We start from the raw sequence: 17,003 nt of genomic DNA, 5'->3' as shown, positions 1-17,003 counted from the left end.
TGGGCCTTGTATGGGTAAATAGTGGCACAATTGAATAGTAGTTGAATGGAATCATGAATGTTGATAAGATACGGTTGTGAATGTGTTATAAATAACATCTAGACCATGAAATAAGTATTATATACGAGAAAACGTGATAACGAGCTATAACCATGAATGTGGAGAAATTGGAGGAAAATGGTAGATTTTTCTCAAAGTGTATCAGTTATGATTGTTGAAAGTAATATTGGGAGTGTCGTTACGAATGTATGAGAGTGGAAATGAAACATGGGGAAAGTATTAGAAATGAAGGGAGTGCTACCCAATTTTCCTTAGAAATGGTAGTCCGTTCTTGTAATTACTTAGCTAACGACGACATGAATTCTCTTGAAGGTATACGAGTGCATTAAGGAAGAACGGGCAAGCAATAAGAATTGTAACCATCGAAGGTATGTGAGGCTATTCCCTTTCTTTCAAAGGCATGATCCCTAGCTTATGATTTCATAAATGCTCCCATCTTTTCCTTGCTATCAAAGGTTAAATAATCTAAGATTCCGAAGCACGATTTCCTTCTTGATATTTCATAAATGTTTTCCGAAGTACTCCTATTTTCCAAACCAAAGGTTGCGATTATGTGAGCGTTATGATAACGACCGTGGATATTGTTTTCAATAACAATGATGATGTCAAAAGTGAAAGTATCATTATGCTGACCATGATGAGAGCAAATCTTATGTTTAAAAGTTTCAAGTTTACGATTTCAAGGACTGTATGAGAACGTTGAGCTATTTACTGATTTCTCAATTTATTCATGGATGGTGACTTTATTTCTAAATCTTCCAAAGTATATGAATGGATGCCTTATGAAGTTCATGATTTTATTCTATGCTTTCTTTTAATTCTATTCTTCATTGGTAGTCTCGCCTTATAATAATTGCTCCTTCAAGGCGAGACAAAGCGACAATGGTTACTCCATAACACAATCGGAGGCTTTCGACCTTACGTCACTCCAACGTACTTACAGCTTTTCCTTGGGCTCTCCAGCATGCCATGTATATTATGTATGTATTATATATGATATGAAAATGTTTTCAGGGGAAAGGGGGAAAGGTGAGGCGCTATAGACGCATAGCTACCTGTACAACTGGCATATCATGATTCCATCCCGGACGCGGGATGCCCGGACGCGGGATGCATATGGGTTATGGATCGGGCCGTACGTTCCTCGGCACTAACTTATTATATTTATGGATCGGGACGTACGTTCCTTGGCACTAACATATGATGACATATGGATCGGGCTGCGCGTTCCGCAGCAATTTACTATATGATGCTTTATGAGTATGCATGCATGGATCCGCCTTAAGAGGCAAGCAGTTATCGATTATCTCCTTGTACTTACTTTATTTTCTTATTCTTACCTTATTTCTTGATGTATGCCTTACATACTCAGTACAATGTTCGTACTGACATCCTTTTCTTTGGATGTTGTGTTCATGCCCACAGGTAGACGGGAAAGCGGTCCAGACTGATAGGAGTCACTAGCCGATCTGAAGAGCACTCCATCTTTCGGAGGTGCTAGTTGGGTGTTCCTTTTGTGTATATATTTGTATGTCACTCAATAGAGGCACATAGATACTCGATGTGGGTTGTGTGGTTCCACAACATGGGTAGTACGCATGTGTATAAGTATATTGAAATATGTTTTAGTATCAACGCATTATATTTTTGTAATGAAAAACAAATCCTCTTTTTAAAGTTAACCGGTAATAGATGAATGATTGTTAAATGGGTTAGGTAAATTATAGTACGAGCGGTGCTCGGTGGTTAGTCTCGGTTACCCGTCGCGGCCCCTAGCCGGGTCGTGACACAGGCCTCCAGCACTGCCAGCTATAGGAGGAGGATATTCTAGTACAGGGGGTTCGCAGTCGGGCAAGGGTGGCCATCAGCCTAGCAGAGGTGGTCATCAGTCCGGTAGGGGCAGCGCTCAGTCAGTGAGAGGAGGATCTCAGGTAGTCCGTGGTGTTCGTGGAGGCACACAGTCCGAGGGTGGACGTGCCCATTTCTATGCTTTTCCGGGTAGACCAGAGGCTGAGGCCTCTGATGCGGTTATCACAGGTATTATTTCAGTTTGTCACCGATCAGCTTCTATCTTATTTGATCCGGGTTCTACTTTCTCTTATGTGTCCATTTATTTTTCTACGAGTATGGATATGCTTTGTGATATGCTTGATGTACCTATTCGTGTCTCTACTCCTGTCGGAGATTCTATGATAGTAGATCGGGTCTATAGGTCTTGTGTGGTCACATTTATGGGGTATGATACATGGGTAGACTTGGTTATTTTAGATATGGTGGACTTTGATATTATTTTGGGCATGGACTGGCTATCTCCCTATCATGCTATTTTAGACTGTCATGCCAAGACAGTCACGTTGGCCATGCCAGGTATTCCGCGATTAGAGTGGAAGGGTACTCCTAGTCCAGCACCTAAGAAGATCTACCATTTCTTCGGGCAAAGAAGTTAGTGGATAAGGGATGTTTAGCATATTTGGCTCATATTCGGGATACTAGTGTGGATACTCCTTCCCTAGAGTCAGTGCCAGTTGTTTGTGAGTTCTCAGAGGTTTTCCCTACAGATTTGCCTGGTATGCCGCTTGATCGAGATATTGACTTTTGCATTAACTTGGAGCTAGGCACCCGACCTATTTCTATTCCACCCTATCGGATGGCTCCGGCAGTGTTGAGAGAGTTGAAGGAGAAGTTGCAAGACTTGTTGAGCAAAGGATTTATTAGACTCAGTATTTCTCCTTGGGGTGCTCCCGTTCTGTTCGTGAAGAAGAAAGATGGTACCATGCGGATGTGTATTGATTATCGGCAATTAAACAAGGTTACAATCAGAAATAAGTATCCAATACCCCACATTGATGACTTATTTGACCAGCTTCAGGGTGCGGCGATCTTTTCTAAGATTGATTTAAGGTCAGGCTATCATCAGTTGAAGATTCGAGCGGAGGATGTTCCGAAGACTACTTTCAGGACCCGTTATGGTCATTATGAGTTCTTAGTGATGTCTTTCGGGCTTACTAATGCCCCTGCAGCCTTCATGAATTTGATGAATGGGATCTTCAAGCCTTACTTGGATTCATTTGTGATCATGTTTATTGATGACATCCTAGTGTACTCTCGGAGTAAGGAAGATCATGAGAAGTATCTGAGGATCGTGCTTGGCCTGTTGAAGGAGAAGAAACTGTATGCCAAGTTTTCCAAGTGTGAGTTATGGCTCAGTTCCGTAGCATTTTTGGGACATGTTGTGTCCAAGGATGGGATTATGGTTAATCCCAAAAAGATCGAGGCGGTTAGGGATTGGGCCAGGCTTACTTCGGTGACTGAGATTCGAAGCTTCGTAGGCCTTGCGAGTTATTATCGCCGATTTGTGAAGGGATTTTCATCTATTGCTTCCCATTTGACTAGGTTGAAAAAAGAAGAATGTGCCTTTCCAGTGGTCCGATGAGTGTGAGGAGAGCTTTCAAAAGCTTAAGGCTTTATTAACTTCAGCCCCGATTTTGGCTTTACTAGTGGAGGGAAAGGACTTTACTGTTTATTGTGATGCTTCACACATTGGCTTGGGATGTGTGTTGATGCAAGAGGGTAAGGTGATCGCGTATGCTTCGAGACAGTTGAAGGTTCACGAGAAGAACTACCCCACTCATGACTTGGAGTTAGCTGCAGTAGTCTTCGCTTTGAAGATTTGGAGGCATTACTTGTATGGAGTTCATTGTGAGGTCTTCACAGATCATCGTAGCCTTCAGCATGTGTTTAGTCAGAGAGATTTGAACTCGAGGCCGCGTAGATGGATGGAGTTGCTCAAGGATTATGATATTACTATCCTTTATCATCCGGGAAAAGCTAATGTGGTAGCTGATGCGTTGAGCCGAAAGGCAGTGAGTATGGGCAGCTTGGCGCGTTTGATTGTGGGAGAGCGTCCTTTAGCTATGGAGGTTCAGTGTTTGGCTAATAGTATGGTGAGGCTCGATATTTCAGAACATGGTAAGGTTCTAGCCTGTGTGGAGGCGAGGTCGTCTCTTTTAGAGCAGATTAGGGCCCAGCAGTTTGAGGATGTGAAATTGTGCAAGATTCGGGATAAAGTGCTAAGTGGAGAAGCCAAAGTGGCTATTCTTGATGATGAGGGTGTTTTGAGGATTAAGGGGCGCATTTGCGTTCCTAGAGTTGGTGATTTGATTCCGTTGATCTTGAAAGAGGCTCATAGTTCCAGATACTCCATTCATCTAAGAGCAACAAAGATGTATCGTGACTTGAGGCAACACTATTGGTGGGGTAGAATGAAGAGAGACATTGTGGAGTTTGTTGCTCAGTGTTCGAATTGCCAGCAGGTTAAGTATGAGCACCAGAGACCAGGTGTTGTGCTTCAGAGGATGCCCATTCCCGAATGGAAATGGGAAAGGATTGCTATGGATTTCGTGGTTGGTCTTCCGAAGACTTTGGGCAAGTTTGATTCGATTTGTGTTATTGTGGATAGGTTGACTAAATCTGCACACTTCATTCTGGTTCAGATTACTTATAATGCAGAGACGTTGGCTAGGATTTACATTCGAGAGATAGTGCGATTGCACGGAGTTCCTATTTCCATCATTTCCGACAGAGGCACTCAGTTTACTTCCCATTTCTGGAGGACTTTGCAGAAGGAATTAGGAACTCAGTTAGATCTTAGCACCGCGTTCCACCCGTAGACAGATGGTTAGTCCGAGAGGACTATTTAGGTGCTTGAGGATATGTTGAGGGCTTGTGTTATTAATTTTGGTGGTCATTGGGACAAATTCTTACCCTTCGCAGAGTTCGCGTACAAAAATAGCTACTATTCTAGTATTGACATGGCGCCATTCGAGGCTTTATATGGTAGGAGGTGTCGTTCTCCTATTAGGTGGTTTGATGCTTTTAAGGTTCGACCTTGGGGTACAGATTTGCTGAGGGAGTCTTTGGACAAGGTGAAGCTTATTCAGGAAAAGCTTCTGGCAGCTCAGAGTAGGCAGAAGGAGTGTCCTGACCGGAAGGTTCGTGATATGGAGTTCATGGTTGGTGAGCAGGTCCTATTGAAGGTTTCACCAATGAAGGGTGTGATGCGATTTGGGAAGAAGGGCAAGTTGAGCCCGAGGTTTATTGGCCCTTTTGAGATTCTTCATCGTGTTGGCGAGGTGGCTTATGAGTTGGCTTTGCCACCAGGTTTGGCAGGTGTTCATCCGGTATTCCATGTTTCCATGCTGAAGAAGTACCATTCAGACAGGCCTTATATCATTCAGTGGGATTCAGTACTACTAGATCAGAATCTATCCTTCGAGGAAGAGTCGGTAGCAATCCTAGATAGGCAAGTGAGAAAGTTAAGGTCCAAGGATAATGCTTCGGTCAAGGTGCAGTAGAAGCACCGTCCGATTGAGGAGGCCACTTGGGAGACCGAGGCGAACATGCGGAGTAGATATCCTCAGTTGTTCAACAGTTCGGGTACCCTTTTCTCCACCTTTACCCTTTTCGCTCGAGGACGAGCAATTGTTTGATTGGTATCTGATGTAATGACCCATTTGGTCGTTTAGCACTTTTGGTCTTGTTTTCGCTAAAATACACTTTCGTACTTTTAAGTGGTATTCTTGACTTGCGGAGATTGGTGGCACGGTAATTTAATTGGCGGATACTTTTGAAATATATTTATTTAATGAGTATGAATAGTTTATTCAAACGAATATTATTTGTACTCATAGAAGGTATAAGTTGGTAAATAAAGTATTTGACGGAGTGATAAATTTTTGTAAGTACACAAAGTGGTTAAGTGAATAAGTGAGGGAGAATGTAACAAACGATAATTTCTTATGGTGGATCTTGAGTAATTTCTGAATTTTAGAGCTTAACTATTGTATGGGTTCATTTAGGTATGCCTTGATAATAATTATAGGTGTAGTACCTAAATGCTTGTAGAAAATTTATGTAGAAGTATAAATTAATTGTGTCCTACATGAAGGTGCACTAGCAGTAACTTTACATTGGGCATTACCCGACTTTTCCTAATAATTAGGTGTGGACTTTTACTTTAGACTAGGTGAATGTTAAGTGGGCCCCAAGCAATGCCCACTCTCAAAGAAAAGAACACAACACGTAATTGACTAGAAGGGCATCATTCTTTCATTCACTCAAACCAAGTACAATCCCTAAAACATCTAGGTGGCGGCTTGAAAAAGGATAGTGCAGGCAGACTTTAAGAGTTGCAATTATTTTTCCTTTTTCCCTTTACAGTGGTGATTTTGGCCTCAGGTACAAACTTTTTAACCTCATTTATCTTGAAAGATGAAGTTTATATTTCAAGTATATAGTGTTACTTCTAAAAGTGTATTTTCTAACGTGGTATAGATATATAGCTATTAGGATTGTTGGACAACTGTAGCAACGAAAAAGGAGTAATTTTTTTTGGCAAAATTGTGAAAGTACCTTTATGATTAATATAGTATGAAGCCTGGGTATAATTTTCCATGTTTTAATTACGCCATGTATGGTAGGGAAACTTCAATATTTTCTTTAAAGACTTAAAATAGGTGCTCTAACTTACCATTATGATAGGAGTAATGATTGAGCAAAATATATTAGGGTAACGCTTGGCTTTTGGATCTGCATTTTTTTTTTTTTTTTTTGGAGATTGTGTGCACTATGACAAAGTGATCTGATACATTTGCTTTATATTTCATGTATTTGACTATTATTCTCTTCTTGATAATTAAAACATGCTCAAATCTACTTTTAAATACTTTCAAACAGGACCTTCCGCTAAGCAGGAAAAAAATAAAAAAATAAAAAAGGATAGGAACATCATACAATACGGAAAAAATCTACTGGGAGAAGTTATACAAAATAAAGCATTATTACTAACTCCCAAATAATTTCATATGGTAGTGCTTTTGTTAAAGTTAAGGATTTATGGTTCCTTTATATTGGCTTTAGGGTTGCCCGCTGTTTCTTTAAATAATAAAAACTACTTCTGCTTTCGTCGATCACTGTGTCCAAAATAATTGCTTCTGGTTTCGTCCTTCACTTAGTGCATTAGGTTGCAGCGTTAAATTTTAATATATTGGATATATATAATTGCATATAGGTGTATTAAATTATATGAACACCTTCAAGTTCTTGGTATTTGAGGTATGAAAAATGGTATCGTAATTCTAAAAATTTTGGGAATTGAAGGTTTTGAGCCCTAGCCTTAAGAAGGGAGAATTAATGATTTGAGAGTCCATTGTGGATGAAATTGACTAATTTTCTGGATATATGACCCTTAGGTTATGGGTGGAATGATTTTTCATTAAAATTTCAATTTTGCCTTTGTGAGCCGAGATCACTTTTCAGGGTGCGTTTTGGGGTTTCGAATATAACTATAACAGTATGGGTGTTCTTATATTCGTATTCTAATGTAGATTATATATTTGATAGACTTTGTCCGTTCGGAAGCACTTTAGAAGTGAAAAGCTTTGGCGTGAGAGTTCGTGGCACCTGTTCGGCATTGAGGTAGGTTACAGTCTACTTTAGTTAGACTCTGATTAGAGAATCGTATATAGTTGTAGAAAGTGACGGGGATAGCATGATAGGCCTTCGGGCATGAAGTGGAGATGAATTCCAATTAAGTTGGTTTCGTCAGCTGTTATGTGGGCTTGTCGCCATATGTGTTATTTTCTGTGATTATCACCTGGTTGTACCTCCGTCACATACTAGCTCTCTCATTACATGAAAAGGAATTGTAATATTGATAATTGAGCAGTGAACAGTGATATGACTTGTACTTGTCAATTGTATATTCGTGATATGTGTTGAGTTTGATATCATGTATGACATACTTTCATATTATTTTTGTGATGATGGTGAGGTGAGTAATTGAGAGACTCCGAGGTCCTTGCCGGAGATTGAGAGTGACAGAGAGACTCCGAGGTCCTTGCCGGAGATTGAGAGTGATTGATAGCCTCCGAGGTTTCTGCCGGAGAGCACGAGTGGTACATGGACTTCGCGGGTCCCCCATGGGTCATGGCTTTGAGGCACGACCCTTAGCATGTGTGTACGAGAGTGGTGTGGGAGAGGTGACTATTGCATTGCATTGCATTGCATTCATCCACTCATATATTTGACTGATCATTTGGTGAATTATATCTGTCTTGGTTGATTTCATGATTCCTTTACACTTTACTTGTATATGATACGTGACCATACCTGTTTGCTCTATGTGCTACTTGTGGTTTCAACTTCTTCATGCGTTATCTAATCATTGTCGGCCTATGATGCTTACCGGTGCTAGTGTTGTACTGATACTACCCTTGTTGCACTTTTGTTGAGTGCAGAGTACGATCCAGGCTCCAGTTCTACACCCCGTGGCTGATACGCGAAGGTGACATCTTTCAATCATTCAGGGTGAGCTGCTTGGTCATCCGTGGCCCCTGAAGGACCTCCTCTATTTATTTCTGTTTTTGCATTCGACAAACAATATGTAGCCTTCGGGTATTTTCATACTTATCTTTCGTACTATGTTAGCGCTCTTGTACCCTTTGACCAGATTTTGGGTTGTCGTGACATTTCTAGTTATGATAAGTATTTAAGATTTGATAACTTATTCTTATTTAATTTTTCGCTTATTTAACTTGTTATTATTAATGTGGTTCGCCTACTCGGAGGGATAGTGTAGGTGCCACTACGACTCGCGAATTGGGTCGTGACAATTCATGTGTTTAGTGTCACGCCCCGAACCTGGGCCTGGACGTAACATGGAACTCGGTGCCTGACTGCACGTGATCGAGCGACTGCACTGGCTAGCTGAATCAACATGTATATCAAAACATACTGAATGCGGAAATAAAATGTCACGACCCAACCCCGTAGGCCGTGACTAGTGCCCGATCTGGGCACCCGAACACATCTATCAATGCTATCTCAAATTGTATCAAACGCATTCTAGCATATAGCAGAAGCCGACAAGGCTTTATTTCAAATTTAGTCAATTTCCAGAAAAAAATTTCGGCAGAGTTTCCTTTGTTTTATAGACTACCCAATATACCCTGCATGCAGAAAATACCAACAAAGGCCACACAGGGCCAACAGAGCAACATTTAAATATATGCGGACCGGCCGCCGCGGCGAAAGGGGATCGCCCAAACACAACATAAGCACACAACTATACAGAAAGACCCCAACCCACAAACATGTCCACAGACCTCTAAACAGACCGACAGAATCATATGACGGGACAGGGCCCCGCCGTACCCATGAACGAGAATATACATATATAGAGGTGACAGACTATACCAAAAGATGGCTCTGAATAAAAGAGCGCTCCAAAATAGCAGAATAAGATCCTAAGCAGACGGATCAGCAAACCTGTCGTCGGTACCTGCGCGGCATGAAAACGCAGCCCCCGAAGAAAGGGGGTCAGTACGAAATATGTACTGAATATGTAAAGCTTGGATTACAGAAACAAAATCATAACTGGTACAGAACGTACAGAAAAGTGAGTAGAAAATCCAAAGTATCAAATACATATTTCCAAAACATGCAGAGTGTGTACAGAAACATATGTGATATCAAATCCGGCCCCTGCCAAGGGACTCGGCAGACAGAACGTGGCCACCCTTCCGACGCTGGTGCCACAACACAGAAGAATCAGAATAGGGGCATAACCCCGTAACATAATATGTCATATCAGATGGCCATAATAAATCATATCAGAACAAGCGTACATGGCACAGCATACTCCACAAACCCATGTACGCGTATACCTGCCCCCTCACATCGAGGCACGGCGAACAATGCAAAGGATCACGCTTGACAACATATCCTGGCCCGGGCTCAGTGTGGGAAACATTGGGGCATCCACGAATGGAGTAGTGAGAAACTAAATGTAGTTAAAATATCATAAATATTTTCAAGGACTCGATGAGGCATATCAATGACAAACCAATTTAATGAAGTCAGACGGGATTGTAATAAGTGGGTTTCAGATGTCATAATGAATTACAGAAACATAACCTTTCTGAAGTCGTTCCAAGTGACAAAACGATTCATAAGACTTAAGGAAATATTTAAAATAGTTTTTGTTTAGTAGTTAAAAGAGCAGTCAGAACATTCCTTTCAAAACCGTTCGAAAACAGGCCTTAAGTACAATAAGGGTAAAACCGGGAATAGTGGACCCACCTCGGAACAAACAAGGCGGTGGGCTCCAATTACGCGTTTTCAGCTTATGGGGTCACCTACGAAGGTTCTACGGACATTCTATAACTTTTCATAAAGTTTGGGGAAAGTTTGCATAATTTTCAAGAAAGCATACAAAAAGGGTTCAATTCTATTGAACGAAAATGTAACAATTTCAGACGCGGATTCCGATGAGCAGAATATCCTCCGAGGCGTAAATCCGATCCTAGTACTTCTAGGACATGCCAAAAGAAGACTCGGGATAGCTTTACATACCTTTTGAGCTTTTTAAGCCTATCCAAGCTCACTTCCCGTTTCGTTGAAAATCTGCAAATGGTCACATTTACCAATTATGAGTTATGGATGCCACAAATTCAACTTAATGCATACTTGCCTACCGAAATTTCGGCAGCACTTCCCCTATACATATAGCACCCCCGAGAATTCAACTCGGCTCAAAACCATCAACAACAACCCAAACAACAACATCAACATCAACAACAAACATTAGAGACACAATATCCTTCAGCTAGCCATCATTCTAACAAAGTGACATAACCTTCACCCCAACCTAAATCTTTAAACTAATATCAATGATTTAACATTCATTATCAATCAAGATCATCACAATATAGATTAGAAGCATTTCATATTGCTTCCTTAAATTATACACACGATATACATAATATACAAACTTTCCGCCAAAGTCATATTTCATCCAAAGCTTCTAATCTTTGGCATACATATTCATGACATGTTTTCATCTTCCAAATTCATCAATAATCATCATGACTTGCAACCTAAAAACTTCATTTTCGCAATGTCGTAAGATCGTAGTAAAACGACATAAGCTTCTACATTCCATTTCAATACAAGCTTATATCATTTTATCTTCATTTACATTGCAAGCATCACAATAACACAACTAACACATTAAACAAAATTAATTCATTAGCATCCTACCAACACCATACCACACGGCCAAACCCCTATATTTCAACTTCAACCAAATTTATTCAACTTTCATTCTCCATATGAATTCCATCATACACACAACTAGAATACAACATAAATTTCAACTCATTTCACTTACACATTAACACACACACACGGCCACATTCTATTTTCCATACCCACTTTGCAAACTTCCATTTTTCCATACAATCAACTCATTCCCACATACTACAACACAAACAAGACTTCATAACACAATAAATAGGGATGAATTCTTACCTTTTCCCCTAATCTTCTTCACTTGAGTATATAATCAATTTGATGAACCAAGGGCTCCTTCCTCCAAGACAACTACACCAAGTTGAGAAGGGACCTTGAATTAGTAGGATTCCAACAAGAAAATAATTTTGGAGGCAAGATTTGGAGGGGGTAATTTTCCAAGCTAGGGCCGAAACTCCCTCTTGTTTCTTTGCTCTTGTTTCTTTTGTTTTCTCTTCTTTTAATTTCATAAACCTTCTAAAGAGTATGACTCATATTATTATTAACACATGGAGAATTAATTAGTGGCCATGGGTTGGGCCTCACCATGGCCGGCCACCCCCTTAAGCATTGGGCCTTAATTTCCATTCCAATATTTTGGCCCAATGACTTATAGATCACATTTGTAATTCCCGAAACTAATTTTCAAAATTCCAAATTTACCCTTAGCCTTATCCCACACTTTCACAACAATAGTCTTTCATGCACAAATCCGATGTCAAATAAAAATCAACTATGACCTTATTTCTTACAAGTCAAGATTATTTCTAAATTTTTCCAACGTGTGAAAACACGGGATATAACATCAAACTAACACATATTGATCTACTGATATGAGTCTGAAACTAACACAGGATTGAGGCAGGAAAGACCAGCCGGGCCCCGAGGGTTACCAGGGCCAGTGTGCAGCCTGCACTTGGGGATGTTCCCCCGTCGTCTGGATCTGTTACACCCCCCTTGCCGGAGGATATCAGAGCAGCAGGAGCTGCTAATCGGGAGACGGCTCCACCGCAAGCTCCTGAGGTTCCAGTGCCCGAGCCTCCAGCTCCACAGGCAGGGGCGGAGGGTAGGGCCATGCGAGATGCGGTTCAGCTATTGACCACACTGATGGCGGAGCAGGTTCGCAAGCATGGATTTGGGGGTGGTCGTACGGACAGGTATGAGAGCTCCAGGGCTCGTGAGTTTTTGACGTGTAATCCTCCAGATTTCTCCGGGACAAAACCTGAGGAGGACCCCCAGGAGTTCATTAGAAAGATGGAGAGCACAATACGATTGATTAAGGTCTCGCCGATTGAGTCTGTGGAGTTGGCTTCGTATCGACTATATGAGGTGGCGGCAAATTGGTATGACTCTTGGCAGCTCTCCAGGGGTGACGGAGCTCCCCCAGCAGTATGGGCCGAGTTTACTAAGGCCTTCCTTGAGCATTTTCTGCCTCCAGAGCTACGGAGAGCCAGGGTTGATCGATTCTTGCATCTAAAGCAGAACGGTAGGAGTGTTCGAGAGTATAGCCTGGAGTTCGACTCATTGGCTAGGTATGCACCCGCTATAGTAGCAGAGATGGCCGACAGGGTGCACCGGTATGTGATGGGGCTAGACCCCTATTTGATTGATGGTTGCCTGGCGATGGCTTCCCAGCCAGGAATGCATGTTGCCCTAGTACAGGCATATGCCCAGGGCATGGAGGACCGGCGTAAGGAGCGTCGGCCTGATAGGGGTCCCGATAGGGGCCGGCTTAAGAGAGCCAGATCGACCGGATATTCAGGGGATTCCAAGGTGAGTTTGTTCAGTGGCAGGGTAACAGGTATCCGTCCCAGCCAGCATACAGTACGCCCCCACAATTTTCGGGACAAAACTCCCTGGCTTCGAGTTCGCGAGTAGATGGGAATTTCAGTCAGATGGGGCCATCCATACCTCGATGTCCTCATTGCAGGAGGCTCCACCCCGGTGAGTGTTATCGTGCCACTGGTGCCTGCTATTCTTGTGGCCAACAAGGCCATACGATGAGAGAGTGTCCATATAGGGGTGGTCCAGGTGGTTCAACCCAGCTTACCGGGTCAGTTGCTGGCTCATCCACTCCTTTGGCAGCCATACGCCCCACGGGGCGAAGGGCCCCAGCACCAGCACCAGCACCAGCACCAGCGCCAGCGAGTCGTGGCAGGGGTCGCGGTGCAGTTTCGGGTTACAACGGTCCTTCGAACCGCGTATTTGCTTTGACCGGCCGGCAGGACCCAGGAGCGTCTTCCAGTGCACACCCAGGTATGCTACTAATCTCTTTTGAGGGATGTGTGTATGAACAAGTCTGTATCTCATTACGTCATATGACTTCCTTCTTTTGGGTACTAGTAGGGGTAAGGTAATGTCTAACTCGATAGACACCGAGAGTTCGGAAGGGCGATATGATAATTGTACGGTTTAGCCCGGGGTGGGACCCATTACGAGAATTTTCCGAAAATGTACCAAGATCCCGATTTGCCCTAAATCACGTGACAAAGGTCGTGCGGGGCGGTCGATGAAATTATACTAGCCGTAACGTATCAAAACGCATGAAAATTTCGAGGTTAAGCGTGCTAAGGCTAGAGTAATTCTGGGATGGGTGACCCCCCGGGGAAGGATGCAGAAAAAAAAAAAAAAAAAAACCTGTGGTATAATCGTCGGGATTAATGATGAGATATCGATAGAGGAAATTTTCATAAACCACAGGAGCCTCAACAAGAGTGGTCCGATTCTGATCAAAATTTCGTTTGTCATACCTCTGTCCGTCTGATTCTGAATACATTTCTGTTTGACATACCTTTGTATGATTAACTCTGATTGCGAATCTGTCTGACACGCCTCTGTATGTCTGACTCTGGATATGAATCCGTCTGATATGCCTCTGTACGTCTGATTCTGATTTTGAATCTGTCTGATGCCTCTCTGTACGTCTGACTCCGATCTCAGATTGGTCTGACATACTTCTGTACATCTAACTTCGACTACGAATCTGTCCGCCATGGTTTAGTACGTCTGCCTCCGATTACGAATCTGTTTGATATTCTTCTACGCGTCCGGTCCTAGTTCTGAATCAACTGGTATGAAGTGTCTGGTATGAAGAGGGATTATGATAATGTGGTAGGGAACTCAGCAGTGTAACAAGAAATGATATTGACTATGATGTCTGGAAAGCGTTCGTCTATTACAAGAATATAGCTTATAGTTCGATGATTATGTGGGGTATGAGAAAATATATTATGAAGGCATTTGAATCAGTGATATGAAAAATTACCCCATAATGTTGGTGAAGAAGCCATGTCGGAAGGTCAACAAAGGACAACTATAAAGAGAATCCTCCCGAAGTAGTATGACGCCCCATAAGGTCGATTTAACATTCGAGGACGAATGTTTTTAAAGGGGGGGAGGATGTTACATCCGACATTTTTGCTTATTCGAAAATTCAAGGTAAATTGACTTGCAATGAATAAGGCCACAATTGGACCTTACTTGGCATGAATGTGTAGGTAATGAATACAATGGTGTGGAATTACGAAAGGTGGCCAAGGGCAAAATTTAATATTTTGGAAATTTGCCTTATGGATTGCAATATGTAGCCAACAAGTTGGACTTAAAAAAAATAATAAAACAAGGCCCAAAAGGGGAGGCCCAACCAGCCATGCTATGTAAAAAGAAGGGCCCAAGTCCATGATTTAATTAGGTAATATTATATATGGTTATACATATCCATAGAAGGTTCAAGAAAGCAAGAAAAAAATCAAGAAAGAGGAACAAGACCATTTCGGGTTTGAGAGGAGAAAAAGAAAGAAAAGAAAGAAAAATTTTGGAGCCTAATCCTTGAGTTTTAAATTCAATTCTTGTGGGAATACTACTAAGTGCAAAGTCCTCTACAACTTGGTACAATTAGTTTGGCAAGAGGACAAGTTTAGTGCCAAGTGAAGAACTTGAAGAAAGGTAAGGATTTTATGCTTTTGATATGTTATGGAAGGTATATGTATGTTGTAGTATGTGTGAATGAATGAAAAACATGGAAATTTTGTGTGTTGAAAAATATGCTTGTTGGCCGAATACATGTACATGTATTATATGTCTTGGATGATTTGAATTCATGTTGTAATTTAGTTGTAGTATGGTGGAAATTGTATTAGAAATGGAAGTGGAATGAATTAGTGAAAATTGAAGAATGTAGGAGGTGGCCGTGTGGTATTGTTATGTGTTGATGGAGTATGAATTTGATCTTGTTTGTATGTTAAGTATGTTATGGTGAAGTGAATGGAAAGACAACAATCTTTATTGTCTTGGAAAAATGGTTATCAAGTTGTTGTAGGAAAGTATGCAACTTTGTTATGATTTATGTAAAAATGGAAATGAATGTATCAAGAGGCAAATTATGATTATTGTTGATGAATTTGGAAGATGGAAATGTATAATGAACTTGTATGTTGAAGGTTAGGAAATATTGGAAAAGTAGTGGCTTAATGGAGAGTTTGAATGTTTGCATATCTTATGTATATTGTGTGAAAATGGTATGATATGCCTTCGACGTATGTTGTAATGATTTTGATGGTTGATGAATATGAAAATGATAAGTTTGGTTTGGAAATGTAAGTTTGAAACGAAAGATGTTTCGTTATGTCGAAAGATGGCTAGTGATGCCATAGTGTATGTTTTAATGTCTATTGTTGTTTTGATGTTATTCTGGGTTGTTGTGTTGATGAATTGAGCCGAGCTAAGTCTCGGGGATGTCGTATATACAGAGGAAATGCTACCGAAATTTCGGTAGGCAAGTATGTGTTAAGTTGGAATATTGAAAGTTTGAAACTAACAAATGGTAAACTTGACCATTTCCAGATTTTGGACGAAATTTGGATTGACGCCAAGCGAGCGTAAGGCGCTATCGAGGTATGTGAAGCATTTCCCTTTGTTCCTAGGCATGTTCTGGATGTGATAGGCTCGGCCGCGAGCCTTAAGTACGACTCCGTCCCCCGGAATTCGAGACGGAAAACCGCTCCAATTCCTTCAATCCAATTGAAGCTATTTTCTTACAAATTGCCTTTAAAGTGAATTTTTGTACAAAACTTCCCTAAACGGAGTCAGAACACTTCCAGATGATTTTGGATGACCTTATAAGGTCTACTATCGGTAATTTACCTATGTTGCCTCGGGTTGATCCGAGGCGGGCCCACGAGGCCCGATACCTTCTGTATGACCTTAATTACTTTAGTTTTGCCCGATTTTCTCAGAAAACACCTGGACTACTATTCTGATCACGATACGACTGTTTTTATACAAATCTTACAAAATAGTTTTTGACATTTGGAAATCTGGTTCTTGTTATAATCTGTCGTGCCTCCCCAAGTGACGTGTAGGCACGTACCTTGAAAACTATCTGAATACTTGGTTCGATCGGCCAGTTGGCCAACTTTTGTTCTGTTGAGTCTGTATGACGATCTGTATGTATATGGTTCCTCATTAATCAGTTCGTGCACATGCTATGATTCCTTTCACCGGATCCCGGGCCGGTACGTATATCGTGCGGTGGGCCGCCGAGCCCCATATGTGAATTCTGAAGTATGATGCGTCCGGTTTCGGGGTACCGTGTTATATGTCTGTCCCCGGTTACCGAGGATATATTACGAAGTATGATGAGTCCGGGCTCGGGGTGTTGTGTTATCTGTCCGCCCCCGGGTGTCGTGGTTATGTTATGATGTGTGATGGAGATCGGAGAAGAATTTCCGATATCTGACGTGTTGTGGTGCCAATGGCAGGAGTGGCGACCACGTTCCTGCACCCTATGTGTGATTCTTTCTGTCTGTATGACT

Source organism: Lycium barbarum, chromosome 10, assembly GCF_019175385.1.
Source record: "Lycium barbarum isolate Lr01 chromosome 10, ASM1917538v2, whole genome shotgun sequence".
NCBI lineage: Eukaryota > Viridiplantae > Streptophyta > Magnoliopsida > Solanales > Solanaceae > Lycium > Lycium barbarum.
Note: the sequence above shows the minus strand (reverse complement) of the source record.